Source organism: Pan paniscus, chromosome 8, assembly GCF_029289425.2.
Source record: "Pan paniscus chromosome 8, NHGRI_mPanPan1-v2.0_pri, whole genome shotgun sequence".
NCBI classification, from domain to species: Eukaryota; Metazoa; Chordata; class Mammalia; order Primates; family Hominidae; genus Pan; species Pan paniscus.
This window is the reverse complement of record NC_073257.2, coordinates 100624401-100636009: the sequence shown is the minus strand read 5'-3', so window position 1 is coordinate 100636009 and position 11609 is coordinate 100624401. Positions and strand designations below refer to the sequence as shown.

Below are 11609 nucleotides of genomic sequence, written 5' to 3'. Positions count from 1 at the left end.
GCAGCCTGAGCCGACTAAGATATAGGATAAGTGTGTTTTTAATTTTGTAAGAAACTGCTCAACAGTTATCCAAGAACTTGTACTATTTGGTCATCCAAACCAGGAATGTAAGAGAGCTCCAGCTGCTATGCATTCTTACTAACACTTGGTATTGTGAGGTTATTTTTTTTCAGCCATTCTAACAGGTGTGTGGTAGTACTGGTGAGGTCCTTCCCCACATGATTAATGATGTTGAGCATCCTTTTGTGTAGTCCTTTCCCATCTATATATCTTCTTTAGTAAAGTATTTGGTTAAATCTTTCCCATTTTTAGAATTTAAAATTTTAATTTTGAGCCACAGAAAAGTTGCAAAAATAGTAGACTTTTCTGTTATCTTTGATCTCACTTCTATTAACATCTTTCATAATCATAATAATATAATTATCCAGAACAAGAAATTGTCATTGGTACAGGATCATTAACTAAGCTATACTCCTTATTTGAACTTTTCTAATCTTCCTATTGGAATGTTGTTTATCTGTTCCAGAATCCTATTTTGGATTCCACGTTACATTTAATTGTTTTTTCCTCTTTAGTACTTTTCAGTCTGTAATAGCTCCTCGTTCTTTCCTTGTTTTTCATAATTTTCACAGTTTTAAATAACACTTCAGTTATTTTGCCGAAGGTCCCTCAATTTAACAAAAAAAAAGTTTTCCTATAATTCAAATGAGGTTATGCATTTGTTAAAGAATGTCTCATTTTTAATTAGTTGTTTGTTTCTTTAAATTGCTGAGGTTTGGGGGTCTTTTAATGATAAATTTTGCAAATATTTCTCCAAGTTTGTTGCTTGTTTTTTTATTTTTTTAGTGTCTTTTCAAAATGCAGAAGTTTTTAATTTTTTTAAATCCAATTTATCCTTTCTTTTCTTTCATAGATCATGCTTTTTGTATCTTATCTAAATAATCTTTGCCTGACTCAAGATCACAAAGATTTTCTCCCATGTTTTCTATAGAAGTTTTATGCTTTGGGGTTTACATTTAGATTTTTGGCTCTGCAATCCATTTTTGCTTCATGTTTGTGTGATGTATGTGTCAAAGTTTATTTTAAAACATTCCAAAATTGATATTACTTATATACTCTTTTTAGAATTCAAGAGGAAAGGTTTTAAGGACCCCAGAAATAGAAAAAAAAACCCAATAAAAATAATGAATTTAACAGTAACTCATGGACAAGGCAATCATCAACCCCTACTCCTTCTCTGTTCCTGCTGTAGGCCATGGGGCCAAAGCCATAACCAATTCTTAGGGATCAAAGCTTGCCAGCAACCAGACAAAAGGGATATGTGTGTGTGTGTGTGTGTGTGTGTGTGTGTGTGTCAAGAGGGGGATTTTTCTACTGCATAAACATCAATTTTTAGCAATTATTTTTTCTATCATTTGGCAATTATAAAATCAAAACTTTTATATGTATGAATTAGAAGAAAAAAAACTTCAGATACTATCTATACCAATGTACTCATATTATAGAAAAGTAAATGGAGTCTAGGTGATGCGAAGTGACTTGCCCAGACCATACAGCTGGTTAATGTGTGGGTTACACCTTTTTTTTTTTTTTTTTTAGCAGTAGCAAGGTTTATTGTGAAGAGTGAAAGAACAAAGCTTCCACAGCGTGGAAGGGGACCCAAGCGGGTTGCCCGGGTTATATCATTAATATATGCCAATCAGTTCATAAATCTGTGCACTTCCTATCATACCACAGAATACCAGTACCAACAGAAAGCAAGTATCAGCAAAGGCAATTATTTTCTTCTTCCTAATATGTACGCATAATTAACAAAAATAAATTAAAATCCTGAAGTACAAAACAGTTCGATGTCTTTTCTGGCTGGAACCATGAAGGGTGCTGAAGAGAAGAAAAAGAAGTTTCCTGTTGTGCCAGAAACTTTTAAGAAAGAGCAAAAGAATTTCACAGAGCTGAAGATCAAAATGCCTAAGAAGGAAAGTATGCTTCAAAAGGCAAGGAGGAAGCTTATCTATGAAAAAGCTAAGCACTATCACAAGGACTATAGGCAGATGCCCATAACTGAGATTCAAATGGCTAGGCTGGCAAAAAAAGCTGGCAACTGCTATATACTGGCAGAACCCAAATTGGCATTTGTCATCAGGGTCAGAGGTATCAATGGTGTGAGTCCAAAAGGTGTTGCAACTCTTTTGCCTTTGCCAGATTTTCAACAGAAACTTTGTTAAGCTCAAGGCCTCATTGAATAGGCTGAGGCTTTAGAACCACATATTGCAGGGGGGTACCCGAGCCTGAAGTCAGAAAATAAACTAATATATAAGCATGGTTATGGCAAAATCAGTAAGAAGTGAATTGCCTTGATAGATAACACTTTGATTTCTTGATCTCTTGATAAATCTGGTATCATCTGCATAAAGAATCTGATTCATGAGATCTATACAACTGGAAAATACTTCAAAGAAGCAAATAACTTCTTATGCCCTTCAAGTTATCTTCTCCACAGAATAAAGAAAAAGGCCACCCATTTGTAGGTGAAAATGCCAGCAACAGGGAAGGCTAGATCAATAGGCTTATTAGAAAGATGAAACAAGGTATCTACCATGATTATTGTAATCTTGTCAGTTAATAGACAATGACTGCTTTCAAATTGAAAAAAAAATACCAGCTTGAAAAAAATATCCACATGCAGATTGTACATGCAGATTGGGTGATGCTGACCTAATTATTGAGGTTGATCTGGCTTAAGAGCTTTCTAGGCCCGAAAGCATTATGACAAACTCAACTTTTTCTCATATGTGACATCTGAAGCATGAAAAGTATAAGATCATCTAGGGAGAGTGCTGTTATCTTTGGAGTTAACAATAGTCCATTGAGCAACATCAGATTTATTCCAGAGTAGCTTTCATTTGATTCAATCTACTAGTAGAGAGAGTAATTTTGTTGCTTAAAAAATTATTTGATATGACTTGGAAACTGCTATGATTTTTAAAGCTGTTCCCATTTCTTCCTTTATCTCCAGCCCCTCACTCCTTTCTGACACTACCTTTAGAGGTGATTTCTGAAGCTTCCAGAACTTCTTGCAAAGAATGAGGTACCAGATATATGTTCAATAGTACCAACTAGTTCACTCAGGTGAAGGGAAGCTGTGCACTTAGCATCCTTAATTCCTGTTTTCTCTCTGTACAACCATAGCTTTCCCCTTTCTTCATCATTTCCCTCATGTATTCTCTCCTCTTCACTAATGAGCTCTTCTTTTCCTTCCCTCCTCTCTGTCTTCTCCGTTCTCATGTCAGTGACAAAAACTCGTATTTCTGGACCATTGCAGAATGAACAAATAATGCAGTCAAAGGAATACATGGAAAGTAGGAGACGTATTCCTGGTATTTACTTTCTTCTTATTTTAAATATCTTTGATATAATAATTATTATGTAGGCAGATTTACTGAGTGTTTCCTTGAATTTTTAAAGAATTTTTAAAGCTTCATATTTATTGATTTCTCAAATTATCATTGTCTAATCCTATCTCACCTAACTTCAGGTATCTAATCTCTAGCGACTGCCCTAAGTTATTCTGAGACACCTGTTGAAGGCCTCCATGTTTCTTACTCTGTCATGGCTCAGCCGGGCTTTGAATCACTGATCTGTCTTGTCCCGAGAGCATGTTTGGCATCACCAAGATCCCCTCCTTCAGCAGTCTGTTTTTTGTTTGTTTGTTTTGTTTTTAATTTAGCTTAAATTTTAGGTTTTTTCTTTACAAAATCACAAAGCAGAACTCTATGAAGGGAAGAGAGTGGTGGGGCTATGGGATTAGGAGTTAGTGAAGAGGGGGAAGAGAAAGGCCCAGAAAAGAAGCCACTTACACACTGGGGACCAAGCAGAGACTGAGCACCAGCCCAGCAGGGCCTCCATGTCCTGTTTTCACAGAGCCGGGCTAAAAGGCCTCAGAGAAGGGTTTCAGTCCTCTAGAGACTGTAGCCATTTGACAGAGCAGCTGCAGGCTGTGGCTTCTGGCAAAGCCCCAGGAAGCAGGCTTGCCTCCTCTCTTCATCTCCCCTTCTCCAGGCCAGAGAGCAGGCAGCCTCAGCCTGAGGCAGGGGTTGCGGGATACCCATCCAGCAACTTCAGGATGCTGTAGTGCTCCGTCAGAGTCTTCCAGGCCTGGTCTTTATTGGTGGGCGTCCACTTCTTCTGTAGGCGGCCGTAATCCCATGGAAGTCCTCCTTGTCCTCAGTGCCTGCCTGAGGATCCCCCGCCTCAGCTCCTGCTTTGAGGGCCTCAGCAGGTCGGGCCTCTAGGTGCTGTTAAGGGCGCTCGGCGCCAACTGAGCTCGACCTGGCGTTTGCACAGCCTGTTCACCGAGGATCTCATGCTTTGAGCCTGCTTCCTAATGGTCTGAGCTCAGATTCCAGTCGGCCCTGGGGGATCAGCCTCTCCCTGACGCAGGCCAGGGACTTTTATGAGGACCCTGAAGGGCTTGTTCTAACTGCTGAGATAGGTGAAGTGCCTTCAGCCTGGGAGGCTTTCCCAGCGGGGTCACTAACAGGAAAGTCCTCTGCAAGGAAACAATGTTTTCCCAGGGTAAAATAGGCAAATGGAAATAAAATACTAGTTTTATTTGTGGCTGGAGATTTGTCTATGTTTTTGTATGCATTAGCTGTTTAATCACTGTCATTATTCTACAAGAGTATTCCATTGTGAGAACACACCAAAACTTATGTATCCATTTTATTGTTTTTGCTTGTTTTTGTTTCTTTTTTGTAGAGATGGGGTCTTGCTATGTTGCCCAAGCTGGTCTCCGATTTATAGCCTCATGCGATCCTCCCACCTTGGCTTCCCAAAGTGTTGGAGTTACAGGCCTGAGCCATGGGGCCAGGCCTCCATTTTATTGTTGACAACATTTGGTTTATTTCCATTTTGGGATATTGTGAATAATGTTGCTCTGAACATTCTGTATATTCCTAGGAATTTAATTGCTAAGTCACATAGTAGATATATGTTTAGCTTTAGTAGATATTTCCAGGCCACTCTCCAAATGATTGTGCCATTTTACAGCAGTGTTTAAGAGTTTTGTTTTTCTGTATGTTGACCAAGTTTGTATTGTCAATCATTTTTCTTTGGGCCATTCTAGTATGTATGTTAGGGTATTTCTTTCTTTCTTTTTTTTGAGGTGGAGTCTCACACTGTCGCTGGAGCTGGAGTGCAGTGGCACAATCTTGGCTCACTGCAACCTCCCCCTCACAGGTTCAAGTGATTCCCCTGCCCCACCCTCCCAAAGCAGTGGCACAATCTTGGCTCACTGCAACCTCCACCTCACAGGTTCAAGTGATTCTCCTGCCCCACCCTCCCAAGTAGCTGGGATTACAGGTGCCTGCCACCACGTCTGGCTAATTTTTTGTATTTTTAGTAGAGACAGGGGTCTCTTAGGGTATTTCTATGATCCCTGATGGCTAATGAGGTTGAACATCTTTTTCTGTTTATCAGAGAGATTTGAATTTCTTCTCTTGCAAAATACCTATTCAAGTCTTTTGCCCATTTCTAAATTTGCTTGTCTGTATTTTTAAAATCAATTTGTAGAAATTCTTTATATATTACAATCCCTTTGAAGTTCCTGATTTTAATATAATTCAATTTACCAGCCTTTTCCTTTAGGATCATGCTTTGTGTGCTCTGTTTAAGAAATCTTTGCTTACTCTAAGGTCTTGAAAATATTATGTTTTCCTCTAGAAGCTTTATTGTTTTGCCTTTTACATTAAGATCAGCACTTCACCTGAATTATTGTTATAGTGTACAAAACAGGATATAAGATATACATAATGTATGTAATCTCTAGTTGTTTTATTGTAAACCCCAAAGTTTTCCCTGTATGGCACTGTCATTTTATCAAATCAGATGACCATACATGTGTGACTCTGCTTCTAGACTCTCTAGTTTATTTCGTTAGCATATTTTTCTATCCTTGCAAAAATCTTTCACTGTCTTAAGTACTGTAATTTTATAATTCTTGATATTTAATAGGGTAAATCCTCCAATATTAATACTTTTGAAAACAATTTTCTTCACTATTTTTTACCACTAGCAATTCTATATAAAATTTAGATTCAACTTATAACTTTTTACAAAAAAGGATTTTAATTGGGATTGTATTAATTATATAATTCAATTTGGGTAAAACTGATATCAACAATACCAAGTCTTCAATCATGAACATCTATAGTTCTCCTCACAGTTTGATTGTTTTAATGTTTCAAAATAGTATTTTAATACACAGGTTTGACACATTTTTTGCTAGGTTTATTTCAAGGTATTTCATACTTCTGATGCTACTGTAAATGTTTTTAATTTTTAAAAATGTTTATTCTTTAACTTTTGATTATGGAAAATTTAACAGAGGTACAAAGTAGAGAAAAATAATACAATGAATCCCAACCTACTTATCAGCTACCTTCAGCAGTCATCAACTCATGGCTAATTTTGTTTAATCTATACCTCAACCTTTCTCCCCTGCACTGAATTATTTTGAAGCAAATCTAAAATATATATTTTCTTTTGTAAATATTTCACCATACATCTCTAAAAGGATTTCTTAAAACAACACAACTATACTTCTGAAATATTATTACTAAAATATTTTTAACATTTAATATCATCAAATAACCAATTATCATTCAAATTTTTTAAACTACCTCATGCTTTTCTCTCCCATAGTTTTGTGCTTAAGATCCAAATAAGAGTCACATGTTGCCTTTTGTTTCCATTTTGTGAATTTAATCCATTGATGCCTTTTCCTCTTTAAGTATTTTTTCTAATTTTTAAACTGAAAACATTATACAGTAAAACTGACTTTTAAAAATTTGGTGTACAGTTTATACATTTTAAACATATTTTTATATAATTTTTACATATATATGTAACATATATAACATACATATATATACACACATATATATATATATATATATCTCAGGATGCCTTTAGTTTCATCACCGGGAAGATCTCCCTTATGCTATCCCCAGTCATACTTCTTTTCCTACTCGCTGGCAATCACTAATCTGCTTTCTATCACTGCTGTGTTCTCTTTCTGAGAATGTCATATAAATGGAATCTTAGAGATTCATCAGTTGATTGTGTTTATCAATTGTGCATTCTCTTTCCTTGCTAAGTGAGATTCCATTGCACCCTCATTACCCTCTTCCCTATACACTCTCCATCAAATCATGTATACAACCAGTGAAAAATAACTCAATCTCTTTTTACCTTTTTTTCATTCCCCCCCTCCCCATCTCTCATATATGCTACCTTCTGTTCTCTACAACCACTTAGCATTCACTGGGTAAACCTGTGATCTGACATAAGCACTGGGAGTCATATGTTATGCTTATTTATCTTCAGGAATAGTTACAATAGCTCCCCCCTGGAGAAGACACTTATATTTCACCTAGGCCCCTATTCTTCCCTTTGTCACCTATAGGTCTCTTAGAAAACTAGAAAACATGCTAAGTTTTTTTGTGGAATGATGCCTGCTATTGCCCCGAAGAAACAAGATCTTTTTCTATACCAGCTAAATCCTCTGCCCACTGCCCCTCCACCACCCTGCAACTACGCTAGCTTCTAAAAACATCCAATTTTGATTACCACATAAATATTGAATATTCCACTGTGGTCTGAGAGAGTACTTGATATAATTTCAGTTTTCTTACATTTACTGAGACTTGTTTTGTGGCCTATCATATGGTCTACCTTGAAGAATGTTCCATGTACTGATGAATACAGTGTATATTCTTCAGTTGTTGGGTAGAATATTCTGTAAATATCTGTTAAATACGTTTGTCATAGGGTATAGTTTAGGTCCATTGTTTCTTTGTTGACTTTCTGTCTTGATGACCTATCTAGTGCTGTCAGTTGAGTATTAAAGTTCCCCATTATTATTGTGTTGCCATCTCTCTCATTTCTTAGGTCTAGTCGTAATTGTTTCATAAATTTGGGTTCTCCAGTGTAAGGTGCGTATATATTTAGAATTGTGATATTTTCCTGTTGGAATGGGCCTTTTATCATTATATAATGTCTCTCTTTGTCTTTTTTAACTGCTGTTGCTTTAAAGTTTGTTTTGTCTGACATAAAAATCCTACTCCTGCTAGCTTTTGGTGTCCATTTGCATGGAATATCTTTTTCCACTGCTTTACCTTGAGTTTCTGTGAGATCTTATGTGTTATGTTAGGTGAGTCCCCTGAAGACAGGAGAAATTTGGTTGGTGAGTTCTTACCCATTCTGCCATTCTGTATCTTTTAAGTGGAGCATTCAGGCCATTTACATTCAATGTTATGAATGTAAATGAATACCTTGTTTTTTATTCATTGTGTCATTATTATACAGGTCCTGTGAGATTTATGCTTTAAGGAGGTTCTATTTTGGTGTATTCAAAGGATTTGTTTCAAGATTTAGAGCTCCTTTTAGCAGTTCTTATAGTGCTGGTTTGGTAGTGACAGATTCTCTCAGCATTTGTCTGGAAAAGACTGTATCTTTCCTTCATTTATGAAGCTTAGTTTTGCTGGATACAAAATTCTTAGGTGATAATTGTTTTGTGTAAGGAGGCTAAAAATAGGTCTCCAATCCTTTCTAGCTTGTAGGGTTTCTGCCGAGACACCTGCTGTTAATCTGATAGGTTTTCCTTAATAGGTTATGTGATGCTTTTACCTCACAGCTCTTAAGATTCTTTCCTTTGTCTTGACTTTAGATAACCTGATGACTATGTGCCTAGGCAATGATCTTTTTGCATTTAATTTCCCAGTTGTTCTTTGACCTTCTTGTATTTGGATGTCTAGATCTCTAGCAAGGCAGAGTAAGTTTTCCTTGATTATTCCCCCAAATATGTTTTCCAAACTTTTAGATTTCTCTTCTTCCTCAGAGACACCAATTATTCTTAGGTTTGGATGTTTAACATAGTCCCAAACTTCTTGGAGGCTTTGTTCATTTTTTAAAATTCTTTTTTCTTTGTCTTGTATGGATGGGGTTAATTCAAAAGCCTTGTTTTCAAGCTCTGAAGTTCTTTCTTCTGCCTGTTCGATTCTATTCCTGAGGCTTTCCAGTACATTTTGCATTTCTCTAAGTGTGTCCTTGATTTCCAGAAGTGGTGATTGTTTTTTGCTTATGCTCTCTATTTCACTAAGAATTTTCCTTTCTTATTCTGCATCATGTTTTTGATTTCTTGAAGTTGGACTTCACCTTTCTCTGGTTCCTCCTTAATTAGCTTAATAATCAACTTTCTGAATTCTTTTTCTAGCAATTCAGAGATTTTGTCTTGGTTTGGATCCATTGCTGGTGAGCTGGTATGATCTTTTGGGGTGTTAAAGTAACTTTTTTTGTCATGTTACCAGAATTGTTTTTCTGGTTCCCTCTCATTTGGGTAGACTATGTCACAGGGAATATCTGGGATTCAAGGGTAGCTGTTCAGATTACTTTGTCCCATGGGGTGCTCCCTTGGTGTGGTGTTCTCCTTCTTCCCCTGGGAATGGGGCTTCCTGAGAGTCAAACTGTAATGATTGTTTTTGCTCTTCTGGGTCTAGCCATCCAGTGGAGGTACTGGGCTCTAGGCTGGTACTGGGGAGTGTCTGCAAAGAGAACTGTGATGTGATCCATCTTCAGGTCTTGCAGCTGTGGATACCAGCACTGCTCTGGTGGAGGTAGCAGGGGAGTGAAGTGGGTTCTATGAGGATCTTCGGTTTTTCTGCGTCTCTTCTAAGATATGTTTGCCTAGCCTGAAGTTAGAAAGACTTTCTCCTCTGTTTTCTTCTAGAAGTTTTATAGTTTAAGATTTTAGACTTAATTCTATGACTAATTTCAAATTAAATTTTATATCTGATGTAATGTAGAGGTTAAAGTTCGTCTTTTTTAAAATTATGCTGTCCATTTCTGAAAACAATCCTTCACTCTGTGGAATTACTTAAGCATCTTTGTTGAAGATCAACTGACTACATAGGTGTGGTCTAGTTCCAAACTCTGTACTGCTCCATGGATGTAGACATCTTTTTATGCTAATACTGCACTGTCTTAGTTAATGCAGGTTTGTGGTAAGTCTTGCAATTAGGTAGTGTAAATTCTATAAAATTTTGTAAAATTGTTTTGGCAATTGTAATTTTATAAAAATTTTAGAATTAATATAACAATTTCTAGGGTAAGAAAAAAAGAGCCCAGGGGATTTTGATTAGAATTGCTATGAATATTTGAATAAATTTGGGAAGAGTGGATATCTTAATAATATTGCGTCTGCCAATGTGAACGTATTTATCTGTATTTTTAAGTATTTAAATATTTTCATAATATTGAAAATGGCATAATATTTTCAATTTCATTTTGCAATTGATGATGCTAGTACATAAAAATGTAATTTATATTGACCTATTCTGTGGCATGCCAAAATTATATCATTATTTCTAGCACCTTGGATAATTTAACTTTCTGCCAGAGAGGATTTACTTTTGCTTTTGACAGCTAGGGTATTAGTATTTCTAGATCACTTTAGTACATTAGTAATTCTTATGATTCAAAGCTGGACTACAGCTCCTAAATAAGTGATCAATTTTCATTTTAACCTTATTCTTGGGGTACAGTACTCTGGGGTTACAACCCAAAGGCTGAGGATTGAGGCTTATCAGAGGAAACTTCCTGTTGGTGGACTGAATTCCAATTTCTATTCTCCATTAATTGGGGGGCTTTTAGCCATACTTCCCCAATAAGTAGATGTTGCTGGGATGTAGATACATACAGCGCCCTCTCACTTCTTCGGGTTTCCTTTTTTTTTTTTTTTTTTTTTTGGAGACAGAGTCTCGCTCTGTCGCCCAGGCTGGAGTGCAGTGGCATGATCTCGGCTTACTGCAACCTCTGCCTCCCAGGTTCAAGCAATTCTCCTGCCTCAGCCTCCCGAGTAGCTGGGACTACAGGTGCACACCACCACGCCCAGCTAATTTTTGTATTTTTAGTACAGACAGGGTTTCACCATGTTGGCCAGGATGGTCCCGATCTCTTGACCTCGTGATCCACCCGCCTCAGCCTCTCAAAGTGCTGGGATTACAGGCGTGCGCCACTGCACCCGGTAGGGTTTCCTTTTCTTGACTGAAATTCTTCATTGTGTTTTTAGCTTTCCATTGTCTGCAATCAGATACTTTTTATGCTTTTTCCAGATCTAAGTTATTTAGTCCACCATTATCAGAGACTTCCAATTTATTCTTTAAATATCAACATGAGTAATACTTCTGAATTATTATCCCATTATATTTGCCTTCTTTGAAGGATCATTTGAAACCACTGAAGTAATGTTTAAGTCATATTAACATTCCGGAGCTCTTTAAAAAGATATCTCTAAAGATGTATCTATTCTCAGTACTATTTTAGTGCCAAGGTTTACCAAAGAAAACAAGGACTTCTTCATAGCCTTAACTATAATTTTGCAAGTTATTATTTACCTTCCCTAGCAGCATTCATAATAACCTATACACATATTTTATTTCTCTATCTGTATGTTTAATTTATATTTGTGTTACTGGTGGAGGGGGTCCAGGTTCTTGGCATTTTGAACAAAGAATTGGACAAAATGCACAAACAAACAACGGAAAGAATGA

General features: G+C 36.7%; 1 pseudogene; it reads left to right on the top strand.

Moving 5' to 3' along the window:
- Positions 1-631: 631 nt before the first annotated feature.
- LOC129393139 (large ribosomal subunit protein uL30-like) lies at positions 632-2623 on the top strand (annotated as a pseudogene).
- Positions 2624-11609: the final 8986 nt, after the last annotated feature.